The 13,958-nt window shown below is 45.4% G+C and overlaps 1 protein-coding gene across 3 annotated transcripts in view; it reads right to left on the bottom strand.

The window, feature by feature from the left end:
* The window catches only part of LOC123743807 (rab-3A-interacting protein), a 110,354-nt gene that overhangs the window by 82,621 nt on the left and 13,775 nt on the right, over positions 1-13,958 (bottom strand). For 2 of the 3 annotated variants that reach the window (XM_082977989.1, XM_082977991.1), the window contains exon 2: positions 514-613. The gene's annotated coding sequence lies outside the window, so the exon portion shown is untranslated. The remainder of the gene's footprint in view (positions 1-513; positions 614-13,958) is intronic. The other variant, XM_082977990.1, reaches the window with a different exon arrangement.

Below are 13,958 nucleotides of genomic sequence, written 5' to 3'. Positions count from 1 at the left end.
GGCCAGTCTCTCTGACAGGAAATAGGTCATTCAGGGGAATGGTTACAGACAGTAACAGGCCAGTCTCTCTGACAGGAAATAGGTCATTCAGGGGAATGGTTACAGACAGTAACAGGCCAGTCTCTCTGACAGGAAATAGGTCATTCAGGGGAATGGTTACAGACAGTAACAGGCCAGTCTCTCTGACAGGAAATAGGTCATTCAGGGGAATGGTTACAGACAGTAACAGGCCAGTCTCTCTGACAGGAAATAGGTCATTCAGGGGAATGGTTACAGACAGTAACAGGCCAGTCTCTCTGACAGGAAATAGGTCATTCAGGGGAATGGTTACAGACAGTAACAGGCCAGTCTCTCTGACAGGAAATGTAATGTGTACCTGTGAAGTTAGTGTTGACATTCACACTGAAGGTTTAACTAGCCTGATTCCACCAAACTGTTTCATTCCATAAGCTATTTCATTCATTCATTCATTCATTCATTCAGCTGAATAGAAACCAACAGGTATGAACCTACCATTATGATGAATGTGTGTGTATTTAAAAGCTGATGATGTGATTGTGTGTGTAGTGGTTCTCCTCTTCAGTCAGGATAGACCTCCAACACTGACTTACTGCTGCAAGAGAAGACAGGAAGAGATGAGAGTTACTGTTGGTGAGCTGAAATATTAGAAACAGCTTGGGGGGGGGGCGGGGGAACAGCTTGGGGGGGGGAAACAGCTTGGGGGGGGGGAAACAGCTTGGGGGGGGGGAAACAGCTTGGGGGGGGGAAACAGCTTGGGGGGGGGAAACAGCTTGGGGGGGGGAAACAGCTTGGGGGGGGGAAACAGCTTGGGGGGGGAAACAGCTTGGGGGGGGAACAGCTTGGGGGGGAACAGCTTGGGGGGGGAACAGCTTGGGGGGGAACAGCTTGGGGGGGGGGAAACAGCTTGGGGGGGGGAACAGCTTGGGGGGGGGAACAGCTTGGAATATGTTGCCAGGGTTAGTTAGGTGTAACCCTTTACACTCGTACCCGTATACAGGTTGAAAATGGCAGATTTGGACAGTAATTAGCGCCTAAATTGGAAAATACTAGCTGTACAGTAACATGCAAAATACATGAGATCAGACTAGTGGCTTTTGACTGACAGACGTTCTGAACTAGAGCTCCGCACGCCACAACAAGTTCTGCAAATGTTTTGTTGTCTGAGAGGGAAATGCTGTACATGAAGTATTTTAAAAGGTGAGACGTTAATGATTATAATTAATACCACATTGATGTCACACAAGGAAGACAAACACCTGTGAGTCCAAACGTGCACTTCACATTTCTATATCAGAAAACTGACTTGCCTAGTTAAATAAAGGTTACACAAAGGTTAAATTAAAAAATATTTTAAACACCAAACACATTTGATGGATGGTGGGAAAAGAGCAGGAATAGGCTTTTGTAGGCCAATGATGTGACTGCTGTCTGCATCCAAAGATGATCTAACTTGAATAAAGGCTTGGAGGTAAGGATGATAGTAGTGGTGTAGTCTACAGCGATACAGATATCACTTATTATTGATATCTACATAGAGCATTGATGTGAATCACACTGCTGCTCTCTCATTTAGCTATTTGTGCTTTACGGATTATGGTTGTTGTGGACGGCTGTTCACAAATATAAATGTGGATTTCAACACAATAATGGCTGAATTCAAGAAGTTTAAGCTGCCTATTAATCATTGTTTTTGAAACCAGTGGACAGCCAGTTTAAAATGCTCTCTGGCAGCAGCTGCATAGTGCCGATCCTAAACAGCCAGTTTAAAATGTGCTCTGACAACAGCTGCATAGTGCGGATCCTAAACAGCCAGTTTAAAATGCGCTCTGACAACAGCTGCATAGTGCGGATCCTAAACAGCCAGTTTAAAATGCGCTCTGGCAACAGCTGCATAGTGAGGATCCTAAACAGCCAGTTTAAAATGCGCTCTGGCAACAGCTGCATAGTGATGATCCTAAACAGCCGGTTTAAAATGCGCTCTGGCAACAGCTGCATAGTGCGGATCCTAACCAGCCGGTTTAAAATGCGCTCTGGCAACAGCTGCATAGTGCGGATCCTAAACAGCCAGTTTAAAATGCGCTCTGGCAACAGCTGCATAGTGCGGATCCTAAACAGCCAGTTTAAAATGCGCTCTGGCAACAGCTGCATAGTGCGGATCCTAAACAGCCAGTTTAAAATGCGCTCTGGCAACAGCTGCATAGTGCGGATCCTAAACAGCCAGTTTAAAATGCGCTCTGGCAACAGCTGCATAGTGCGGATCCTAAACAGCCAGTTTAAAATGTGCTCTGGCAACAGCTGCATAGTGCGGATCCTAAACAGCCAGTTTAAAATGCGCTCTGGCAACAGCTGCATAGTGCAGATCCTAAACAGCCAGTTTAAAATGTGCTCTGGCAACAGCTGCATAGTGCAGATCCTAAACAGCCAGTTTAAAATGCTCTCTGGCAACAGCTGCATAGTGCGGATCCTAAACAGCCAGTTTAAAATGCGCTCTGGCAACAGCTGCATAGTGCGGATCCTAAACAGCCAGTTTAAAATGCTCTCTGGCAACAGCTGCATAGTGCGGATCCTAAACAGCCAGTTTAAAATGCGCTCTGGCAACAGCTGCATAGTGCGGATCCTAAACAGCCGGTGAAATAGAGGGGAGGGAGGTCCTCCCTGCTAAACTCCACTGTGGCATTGTGCCCCATTCCGTCAAAAACCTTCTTCATTTAACACCACGACAGGGGCTTAATGTCTCCATCTAATTTGTACTGATGAATACATGTCCATGGGACAAACGTACCATCAAACCTGACCACTTTAGACTTCACAGCTGCATATCATCAAGATATCAACGTGTCACCAACAAAAAGGTCAACAGGCCTATAGCAAACACAGCATATGCCATTCATTTTCTACATGGAAATAGCACTTTTCAGTAGTGCTCAAAGCATGCCATTCCACTCAAACAATTACCCAATCAGTTGTCCATGACAACAGACACACCTCACACACACACACACACACACACCTCACACACACACGCATCTCAAACTCCACTGGTCATACACACGACAGACACACCCATGCTAACATTCCAAAGGTTAAGCTAACTCTGTTATGAGGTGTTTTACAACCAGGCCAGTCCACTGAAGGGTGGAAATACAATAAATCTATTGGCTGGAAAGACAGAGAGCCCGGTAATGGGAGCAGCTCATAGGCTGTACCACCTGTCTGTCGGTACGGCTGCTATGGAAACAGTGACAGGTTGTCATTGTAATTTCCTACCCAGTGAACATGGTGCTGTAAACAGAGGAGAGTAAGGAGCGCTCTGAGACGAGCTACAGTAGTGTCTGTCTGTCTGTCTCTCTCTGCGTCTGTGTGTTTCTAACAGGGTGTGTTGAGTTCTCAACAGGGTTTACAGATACAACAGGACAACACTAGCAGCATTCAGACAGTAGTTACTCATCAACTATTAGTCCTGTCTATAGAGAGGGGTTCAACTGGACCACAGTCCTGTCTATAGAGAGGGGTTCAACTGGATCACAGTCCTGTCTTACAGAGAGGGGTTCAACTGGATCACAGTCCTGTCTTACAGAGAGGGGTTCAACTGGACCACAGTCCTGTCTTACAGAGAGGGGTTCAACTGGACCACAGTCCTGTCTTACAGAGAGGGGTTCAACTGGATCACAGTCCTGTCTTACAGAGAGGGGTTCAACTGGATCACAGTCCTGTCTTACAGAGAGGGGTTCAACTGGACCACAGTCCTGTCTTACAGAGAGGGGTTCAACTGGACCACAGTCCTGTCTTACAGAGAGGGGTTCAACTGGATCACAGTCCTGTCTTACAGAGAGGGGTTCAACTGGATCACAGTCCTGTCTTACAGAGAGGGGTTCAACTGGATCACAGTCCTGTCTACAGAGAGGGGTTCAACTGGATAACAGTCCTGTCTTACAGAGAGGGGCTCAACTGGATAACAGTCCTGTCTTACAGAGAGGGGCTCAACTGGACCACAGTCCTGTCTTACAGAGAGGGGCTCAACTGGACCACAGTCCTGTCTTACAGAGAGGGGCTCAACTGGACCACAGTCCTGTCTTACAGAGAGGGGTTCAACTGGATCACAGTCCTGTCTTACAGAGAGGGGTTCAACTGGATCACAGTCCTGTCTTACAGAGAGGGGTTCAACTGGATCACAGTCCTGTCTACAGAGAGGGGTTCAACTGGACCACAGTCCTGTCTTACAGAGAGGGGTTCAACTGGACCACAGTCCTGTCTTACAGAGAGGGGTTCAACTGGACCACAGTCCTGTCTTACAGAGAGGGGTTCAACTGGATCACAGTCCTGTCTTACAGAGAGGGGTTCAACTGGATCACAGTCCTGTCTTACAGAGAGGGGTTCAACTGGATCACAGTCCTGTCTTACAGAGAGGGGCTCAACTGGATCACAGTCCTGTCTACAGAGAGGGGTTCAACTGGACCACAGTCCTGTCTTACAGAGAGGGGTTCAACTGGATCATAGTCCTGTCTATAACCAGCCCCAGTTACTACCTACCATCACCACATCAACATGAACCAGTGTTCACTACTGTATTATAACCAGCCCCAGTTACTACCTCTACCATCACCACATCAACATGAACCAGTGTTCACTACTGTATTATAACCAGCCCCAGTTACTACCTCTACCATCATCACATCAACCAGTGTTAACTACTGTATTATAACCAGCCCCAGTTACTACCTCTACCATCACCACATCAACATGGACCAGTGTTAACTACTGTATTATAACCAGCCCCAGTTACTACCTACCATCATCACATCAACATGAACCAGTGTTAACTACTGTATTATAACCAGCCCCAGTTACTACCTACCATCATCACATCAACATGAACCAGTGTTAACTACTGTATTATAACCAGCCCCAGTTACTACCTACCATCACCACATCAACATGAACCAGTGTTCACTACTGTATTATAACCAGCCCCAGTTACTACCTCTACCATCATCACATCAACCAGTGTTAACTACTGTATTATAACCAGCCCCAGTTACTACCTACCATCACCACATCAACATGGAGAGAACCAGTGTTCACTACTGCGTTATCCATTAAGACTGTCTAGTCTAACACACAGTCCTGTAGCAACAGACCGGTCAAACATTAGTATGCTGTGTGACTAACACTGACAGTAGAGAGAAAAACTATACATCTGAATCACAGCGTAACCAAAGGCCTGAGGTTACAGTGTTTCCACAGAAGAATATATATATAAATGAGAGAGAGAGAGAGAGAGAGAGAGAGGAGATAGAGGAGATAGAGGAGATAGAGGAGATAGAGGAGATAGAGGAGATAGAGGAGATAGAGGAGATAGAGGAGATAGAGGAGATAGAGGAGATAGAGGAGATAGAGGAGATAGAGGAGATAGAGGAGATAGAGGAGATAGAGGAGATAGAGGAGATAGAGATAGAGAGAGATAGATAGATAGATAGATAGATCATCTGAAATAGGGCCACTGCCAGGTCCCTGGCTGCCAGTAGCCAGCAGCAGGCTGAACCCACGCAGACAGCAGGTTAGTGGAGGGTAATCAACATCAATTCAGAGCAGTGTCGCTGGCTCTGGTTTTATCAGCTTCTCTCTCTAAATCACACCTTTTTAATTAAAAAATATATATAATAATAATAAATATATAATAATATATTATGGATGTTCTAAGTCCACAACAATGCTTAAACCACATCAGGAGTAGTTCCCCTTTAATTCCAGTGTGCACCTAGCAAGAGGCTGTTGTTTACCACTGTTTTTCAAGGCCACATTTGTATTTATTTATTTATTTAACGGGGCAAGTCAGTTAAGAACAAATTCTTATTTACAATGACGGCCTACCAAAAGGCCTCCTGCGGGGACAGCAGCCGGGGATAAATATATATAAAAATAAAATATACACTATAAATATAGCACAAAACACATATCACGACAAGAGAGACAACACAACACTACATAAAGAGAGACCTAAGAAAACAACATAGCAAGGCAGCAACACATAACACGACGTGGTAGCAACACAACGTGGTAGGAACACAACAACATGGTAGCAGCACAACAACATGGTAGCAGCACAACAACATGGTAGCAGAACAACAACATGGTAGCAGCACAACAACATGGTAGCAGAACAACAACATGGTAGCAGCACAACAACATGGTAGCAGCACAACAACATGGTAGCAGAACAACAACATGGTAGCAGCACAACAACATGCTAGCAGCACAACAACATGGTAGAAGCACAACAACATGGTAGAAGCACAACAACATGGTAGCAGAACAACATGGTAGAAGAACAACATGGTAGCAGCACAACAACATGGTAGAAGCACAACAACATGGTAGAAGCACAACAACATGGTAGCAGAACAACATGGTAGCAGAACAACAACATGGTAGCAGAACAACAACATGGTAGAAGAACAACAACATGGTAGCAGAACAACATGGTAGAAGAACAACATGGTAGAAGAACAACATGGTAGAAGAACAACATGGTACAAGCACAAAAACATGGTAGCAACACAACAACATGGTAGCAGAACAACAACATGGTAGAAGAACAACAACATGGTAGCAGAACAACAACATGGTAGCAGAACAACAACATGGTAGAAGAACAACAACATGGTAGCAGAACAACGTGCTAGAAACACAACGTGCTAGAAACACAACGTGCTAGAAACACAACGTAAAAACAACATGGTAGCAACACAACATGGTAGCAGAACAAATGGTAGCAACACAACATGGTAGCAGCACAACAAAATGGCAGCAATACAACATAACAACATGGTAGCAACACAACATGTGATGGTAGAGTTTGCTAAACAAATACCCACTGGATTGATGCAAATAATCATGATATCATTCTGCCAGGTATGCACAGCACTTAGTAGTTAACAAATCATTAAGAAGGTTTTTAGGGAAAGCCTATCCATCTACCAGAAGGTTTTTAGGGAAAGCCTATCCATCTACCAGAAGGTTTTTAGGGAAAGCCAATCCATCTACCAGAAGGTTTTCAGGGAAAGCCTATCCATCTACCAGAAGGTTTTTAGGGAAAGCCAATCCATCTACCAGAAGGTTTTTAGGGAAAGCCTATCCATCTACCAGAAGGTTTTTAGGGAAAGCCTATCCATCTACCAGAAGGTTTTTAGGGAAAGCCTATCCATCTACCAGAAGGTTTTTAGGGAAAGCCTATCCATCTACCAGAAGGTTTTTAGGGAAAGCCTATCCATCTACCAGAAGGTTTTTAGGGAAAGCCTATCCATCTACCAGAAGGTTTTTAGGGAAAGCCAATCCATCTACCAGAAGGTTTTTAGGGAAAGCCTATCCATCTACCAGAAGGTTTTTAGGGAAAGCCAATCCATCTACCAGAAGGTTTTTAGGGAAAGCCTATCCATCTACCAGAAGGTTTTTAGGGAAAGCCTATCCATCTACCAGAAGGTTTTTAGGGAAAGCCAATCCATCTACCAGAAGGTTTTTAGGGAAAGCCAATCCATCTACCAGAAGGTTTTTAGGGAAAGCCTATCCATCTACCAGAAGGTTTTTAGGGAAAGCCTATCCATCTACCAGAAGGTTTTTAGGGAAAGCCAATCCATCTACCAGAAGGTTTTTAGGGAAAGCCTATCCATCTACCAGAAGGGTTTTAGGGAAAGCCTATCCATCTACCAGAAGGTTTTTAGGGAAAGCCTATCCATCTACCAGAAGGTTTTTAGGGAAAGCCAATCCATCTACCAGAAGGTTTTTAGGGAAAGCCTATCCATCTACCAGAAGGTTTTTAGGGAAAGCCTATCCATCTACCAGAAGGTTTTTAGGGAAAGCCTATCCATCTACCAGAAGGTTTTTAGGGAAAGCCTATCCATCTACCAGAAGGTTTTTAGGGAAAGCCTATCCATCTACCAGAAGGTTTTTAGGGAAAGCCAATCCATCTACCAGAAGGTTTTTAGGGAAAGCCTATCCATCTACCAGAAGGTTTTTAGGGAAAGCCTATCCATCTACCAGAAGGTTTTTAGGGAAAGCCTATCCATCTACCAGAAGGTTTTTAGGGAAAGCCTATCCATCTACCAGAAGGTTTTTAGGGAAAGCCTATCCATCTACCAGAAGGTTTTTAGGGAAAGCCTATCCATCTACCAGAAGGTTTTTAGGGAAAGCCTATCCATCTACCAGAAGGTTTTTAGGGAAAGCCAATCCATCTACCAGAAGGTTTTTAGGGAAAGCCAATCCATCTACCAGAAGGTTTTTAGGGAAAGCCTATCCATCTACCAGAAGGTTTTTAGGGAAAGCCTATCCATCTACCAGAAGGTTTTTAGGGAAAGCCTATCCATCTACCAGAAGGTTTTTAGGGAAAGCCTATCCATCTACCAGAAGGTTTTTAGGGAAAGCCTATCCATCTACCAGAAGGTTTTTAGGGAAAGCCTATCCATCTACCAGAAGGTTTTTAGGGAAAGCCTATCCATCTACCAGAAGGTTTTTAGGGAAAGCCAATCCATCTACCAGAAGGTTTTTAGGGAAAGCCTATCCATCTACCAGAAGGTTTTTAGGGAAAGCCTATCCATCTACCAGAAGGTTTTTAGGGAAAGCCTATCCATCTACCAGAAGGTTTTTAGGGAAAGCCTATCCATCTACCAGAAGGTTTTTAGGGAAAGCCAATCCATCTACCAGAAGGTTTTTAGGGAAAGCCTATCCATCTACCAGAAGGATTCTGTCCTCGTTCTCTGTATCGCAGATTTTATAAGTGAAGGGGAACCAACCCAAAGTATAGCCTGACAGATTTCTCCTCCCCCACTGTGTCAAGCAGAGCCACAGCCACCTGTCATGTGAAAATGGGAGAGGACAGAGAGGGAGAGCAAGAGGACAGAGAGCAAGAGGACAGAGAGCAAGAGGACAGAGAGCAAGAGGACAGAGAGCAAGAGGACAGAGAGCAAGAGGACAGAGAGCAAGAGGACAGAGAGCAAGAGGACAGAGAGAGGACAGCGAGCGAGCGGACAGAGAGCGGACAGAGAGAGGACAGAGAGATGACAGCGAGCGAGCGGACAGAGAGAGGACAGAGAGAGGACAGAGAGAGGACAGAGAGTTACGTTTTAGGGCTCTATTTTTAACCAGCCTTCGTTATAGTAGGCCTAGGGTCAGGGTAGCAAACGTAGGGTTCGGGTTGAACCAGCCTTCGTTTAACATTCCATTCTTGTGTGGCGGCTAAGGAGTATTGGTATCTCTGAAGGGTCTTTGGCCTGGTTTGCTAATTACCTCTCTCAAAGAGTGCAGTGTATAAAGTCAGAACATCTGCTGTCTCAGCCAGTGCCTGTCACATGGGAGTACCCCAAGGCTCAATCCTTAGCCCCACGCTCTTCTCAATTTGCACCAACAACATAGCTCAGGCAGTAGGACGCTCTCTTATCCATTTATTTGCAGATGATACAGTCTTATACTCAGCTGGCCACTCCCCGAATTTTGTATTAAACGCTCTACAACAAAGCTTTCTTAGTGTTCAACAAGCTTTCTCTACCCATAACCTCGTTTTGAACACCTCCAAAACAAAGGTCATTTGGTTTGGTAAGAAGAATGTCCCTCTCCCCACAGGTGTGATTACTGCCTCTGAGGGTTTAGAGCTTGAAGTAGTCACCTCATACAAGTACTTGGGAGTATGGCTGGACGGTACACTGCCCTTCTCTCAGCACATATCAAAGCTACAGGCTAAAGTTAAATCTAGGCTTGGTTTCCTCTATCGTAATCGCTCCTCTTTCATCCCAGCTCCCAAACTAACCCTGATTCAGATGACCACCCTACCCATGCTAGACTACGGAGATGTAATTTATAGATCAGCAGGTAACGGTGCTCTCGAGCAGCTAGATGTTCTTTACCATTCAGCCATCAGATTTGCCACCAATGCTCCTTATAGGACACATCACTGCACTCTATGCTCTTTAAAATGGTCATCTCTGTATACCCGTCGCAAGACCAACTGGTTGATGCTCATTTATAAACTCCTCTTAGTGTAACAGTATAACTTCCATCCCTCTCCTCGTCCCTACCTGGGCTCGAACCAGGGACCCTCTGCACACATCAACAACTGCCTCCCACAAAGCATTGTTACCCATCACTCCACAAAAGCCGCAGCCCTTGCAGAGCAAGGGGAACAATTACTTCAAGGTCTCAGAGCGAGTGACGTCACCGATTGAAAAGCTATTAACGCGCACCCCACTAACTAGCTAGCCATTTCACATCGGTTACACCGACATGGTAGGCAACACCCCACTAACTAGCCAGCCATTTCACAGCGGTTACACAGACATGGTAGGCTACACCCCACTAACTAGCTAGCCATTTCACACAGGTTACATTAGGCCTCACTCCGCCCTATCTGAGATATCTACTGCAGCCCTCATCCTCCACAAACAACACCCGTTCTGCCAGTCACATTCTGTTAACCTGTCTGGGCTAGGGGGCAGTATTTTCACAGCCGGATAAAAAAACGTACCCGATTTAAACTGGTTACTACTCTTTCCCAGAAACGAGAATATGCATATTATTAGTAGATTTGGATAGAAAACACTAAAGTTTCTAAAACTGTTTGAATGGTGTCTGTGAGTATAAAAGAACTCATATGGCAGACAAAAACCTGAGAAAATTCCAAGCAGGAAGTGGCCTGTCTGCGAATTTGTAGTTCTCCCTTTGCTTCTCTATCGAAACTACAGTGCCCGTGGGGTTATGTAGCACTTTCTAAGGCTTCCATTGGCTCTCTAAAGCGTTCAGAAAGCGGATTGAGGCGTCTCCTGTCTCTGGGCTGAGTACAGGAGCACAGTTTGTCAATGGATTGCCTGGTGACTAAGAGATTGGAAATGCGCGTTCACGAGACCTCACCATTTTTTCTCTTCCTTTTTGAATTAATACAGCATTGTCCGGTTGGAATATTATGACTATTTTACAAGAAAAATGGCATAAAAATGGATTTTAAACAGCGTTTGACATGCTTCTAAGTCCGTTAATGGAACATTTGGATTTTTTTTGTCTCAAAATGCGCTCGCGCGTTACCCTTTGGATAGTGACCTGAACGCACAAACAAAACTGAGATATTTGCACATAACTATGGATTATTTGGAACAAAAACAACATTTGTTGTGGAAGTAGCAGTCCTGGGAGTGCATTCTGACGAAGAACAGCAAAGGTAATCCAATTTTTCTAATACCAATTCTGAGTTTAGTGAGCCCCGAACTTGGCGGGTGTCAAATTAGCTAGCCGTAATGGCTGAGCTATGTACTCAGAATATTGCAAAATGTGCTTTTGCCGAAAAGCTATTTTAAAATCTGACATAGCGATTGCATAAAGGAGCTCTGTATCTAGAATTCTTAAAATAATTGTTGTTTTTTGTGAACGTTTATCATGAGTAATTTAGTAAATTCACAGGACGTTTTCGGTGGGAATACAATTTCTGAACATCACACGCCAATGTAAAAAGCTGTTTTTTTATATAAATATGAACTTGATTGAACAAAACATGCATGTATTGTGTAACATAATGTCCTAGGAGTGTCATCTGATGAAGATCGTCAAAGGTTAGTGCTGCATTTAGCTGTGTTTTGGGTTTTTGTGACATATATGCTTGCTTGAAAAATGGCTGTGTGGTTATTTGTGTCTATGTACTCTCCTAACATAATCTAATGTTTTGCTTTCACTGTAAAGCCTTTTTGAAATCGGACAATGTGGTTAGATTAACGAGAGTCTTATCTTTCGAATGGTGCAAAATAGTCGTATGTTTGAAATATTGAAATTATAGCATTTTTTGTTGAACCAGCCTTCGTTAGGGTAGGCCTAGGGTCAGGGTAGCAGACGTAGGGCTAGGGTTGAAGCAGCCTTCGTTAGGGTAGGCCTAGGGTCAGGGTAGCAGACGTAGGGCTAGGGTTGAAGCAGCCTTCGTTATAGTAGGCCTAGGGTCAGGGTAGCAGACGTAGGGCTAGGGTTGAAGCAGCCTTCGTTAGGGTAGGCCTAGGGTCAGGGTAGCAGACGTAGGGCTAGGGTTGAAGCAGCCTTCGTTATAGTAGGCCTAGGGTCAGGGTAGCAGATGAAGGGCTAGGGTTGAACCAGCCTTCGTTAGGGTAGGCCTAGGCTCAGGGTAGAAGATGAAGGGCTAGGGTTTGGAACATATGAAACTGAAAACTGTTTACATCTCTAGTTTGTCTATTTGTTGTTACAGGAAAATAACTTCTAAATACGAGGCTCACCAGTATTCACCAAGATGTTCATCTGTCGTTTCATGATGGGCAATGACACGTGTAGTCTACATCATGGAGGGGGTTTTACACACGTCCTAAACAGGAGCTGCAGTGCTAAAATAATGTAGACTTGCCTACAACACATAGATACACAGGGAATGTCACTGTTCTGCTCCTCTCAAACTTGATCTTTTAATAAAGCTTCAGTGATTAAGATGAATTTCCAAGCGGCCTCAGAAGCCAAACCCTTTATCGACGGTCATGACTATGAAATTGCCAACGAACATGTTTTTTACACTAGCGCCATCTTAATGGCAGCCAACAATACAACTCTCAATGTCACGTGCACAAGTAGAGTGAAATTCCTTTCTTGCTCTAAACCAAACTATGCAGTCATCAATGAAACACCAAGGATTTAGCTATCAGCCAGACGGAAACAGTTTATGACCGTTTCAGACAATCAGAAATGGTCTCACATTCTTCTGTGACTGTTTAACAACAATCCTAGCAGGTCTGGGACAGCACAAGCCAACCAGACTGTGAGATGTTCTGTCATGTGACGATCCTAGCAGGTCTGGGACAGCACAAGCCAACCAGACTGTGAGATGTTCTGTCATGTGACGATCCTAGCAGGTCTGGGACAGCACAAGCCAACCAGACTGTGAGATGTTCTGTCATGTGACGATCCTAGCAGGTCTGGGACAGCACAAGCCAACCAGACTGTGAGATGTTCTGTCATGTGACGATCCTAGCAGGTCTGGGACAGCACAAGCCAACCAGACTGTGAGATGTTCTGTCATGTGACGATCCTAGCAGGTCTGGGACAGCACAAGCCAACCAGACAGTGTGATATTCTGCCGTTTGACAATCCTAGCAGGTCCTAGACAGCACAAACCAACCGACCCACTGACAGGACTACAGGTCAGTCCAGCCCTGAAGACAGGACTACAGGTCAGTCCAGCCCTGAAGACAGGACTACAGGTCAGACTACAGGTCAGTCCAGCCCTGAAGACAGGACTACAGGTCAGACTACAGGTCAGTCCAGCCCTGAAGACAGGACTACAGGTCAGTCCAGCCCTGAAGACAGGACTACAGGTCAGTCTATAGGTCAGTCCAGCCCTGAAGACAGGACTACAGGTCAGACCAGCCCTGAAGACAGGACTACAGGTCAGACTACAGGTCAGTCCAGCCCTGAAGACAGGACTACAGGTCAGACCAGCCCTGAAGACAGGACTACAGGTCAGACTACAGGTCAGTCCAGCCCTGAAGGCAGGACTACAGGTCAGTCCAGCCCTGAAGGCAGGACTACAGGTCAGTCCAGCCCTGAAGGCAGGACTACAGGTCAGTCCAGGCCTGAAGGCAGGACTACAGGTCAGACCAGCCCTGAAGACAGGACTACAGGTCAGACTACAGGTCAGTCCAGCCCTGAAGGCAGGACTACAGGTCAGTCCAGCCCTGAAGGCAGGACTACAGGTCAGTCCAGCCCTGAAGACAGGACTCCAGGTCAGTCCAGGCCTGAAGACAGGACTACAGGTCAGTCCAGGCCTGAAGACAGGACTACAGGTCAGTCCAGCCCTGAAGACAGGACTACAGGTCAGTCTATAGGTTAGTCCAGCCCTGAAGACAGGACTACAGGTCAGACTATAGGTCAGTCCAGCCCTGAAGACAGGACTACAGGTCAGACTACAGGTCAGT

This window comes from Salmo salar, chromosome 07 (assembly GCF_965601325.2).
Source record: "Salmo salar chromosome 07, fSalSal1, whole genome shotgun sequence".
Lineage (NCBI taxonomy): Eukaryota > Metazoa > Chordata > Actinopteri > Salmoniformes > Salmonidae > Salmo > Salmo salar.
Note: the sequence above shows the minus strand (reverse complement) of the source record. Positions and strands in the feature narration are given on the sequence as shown.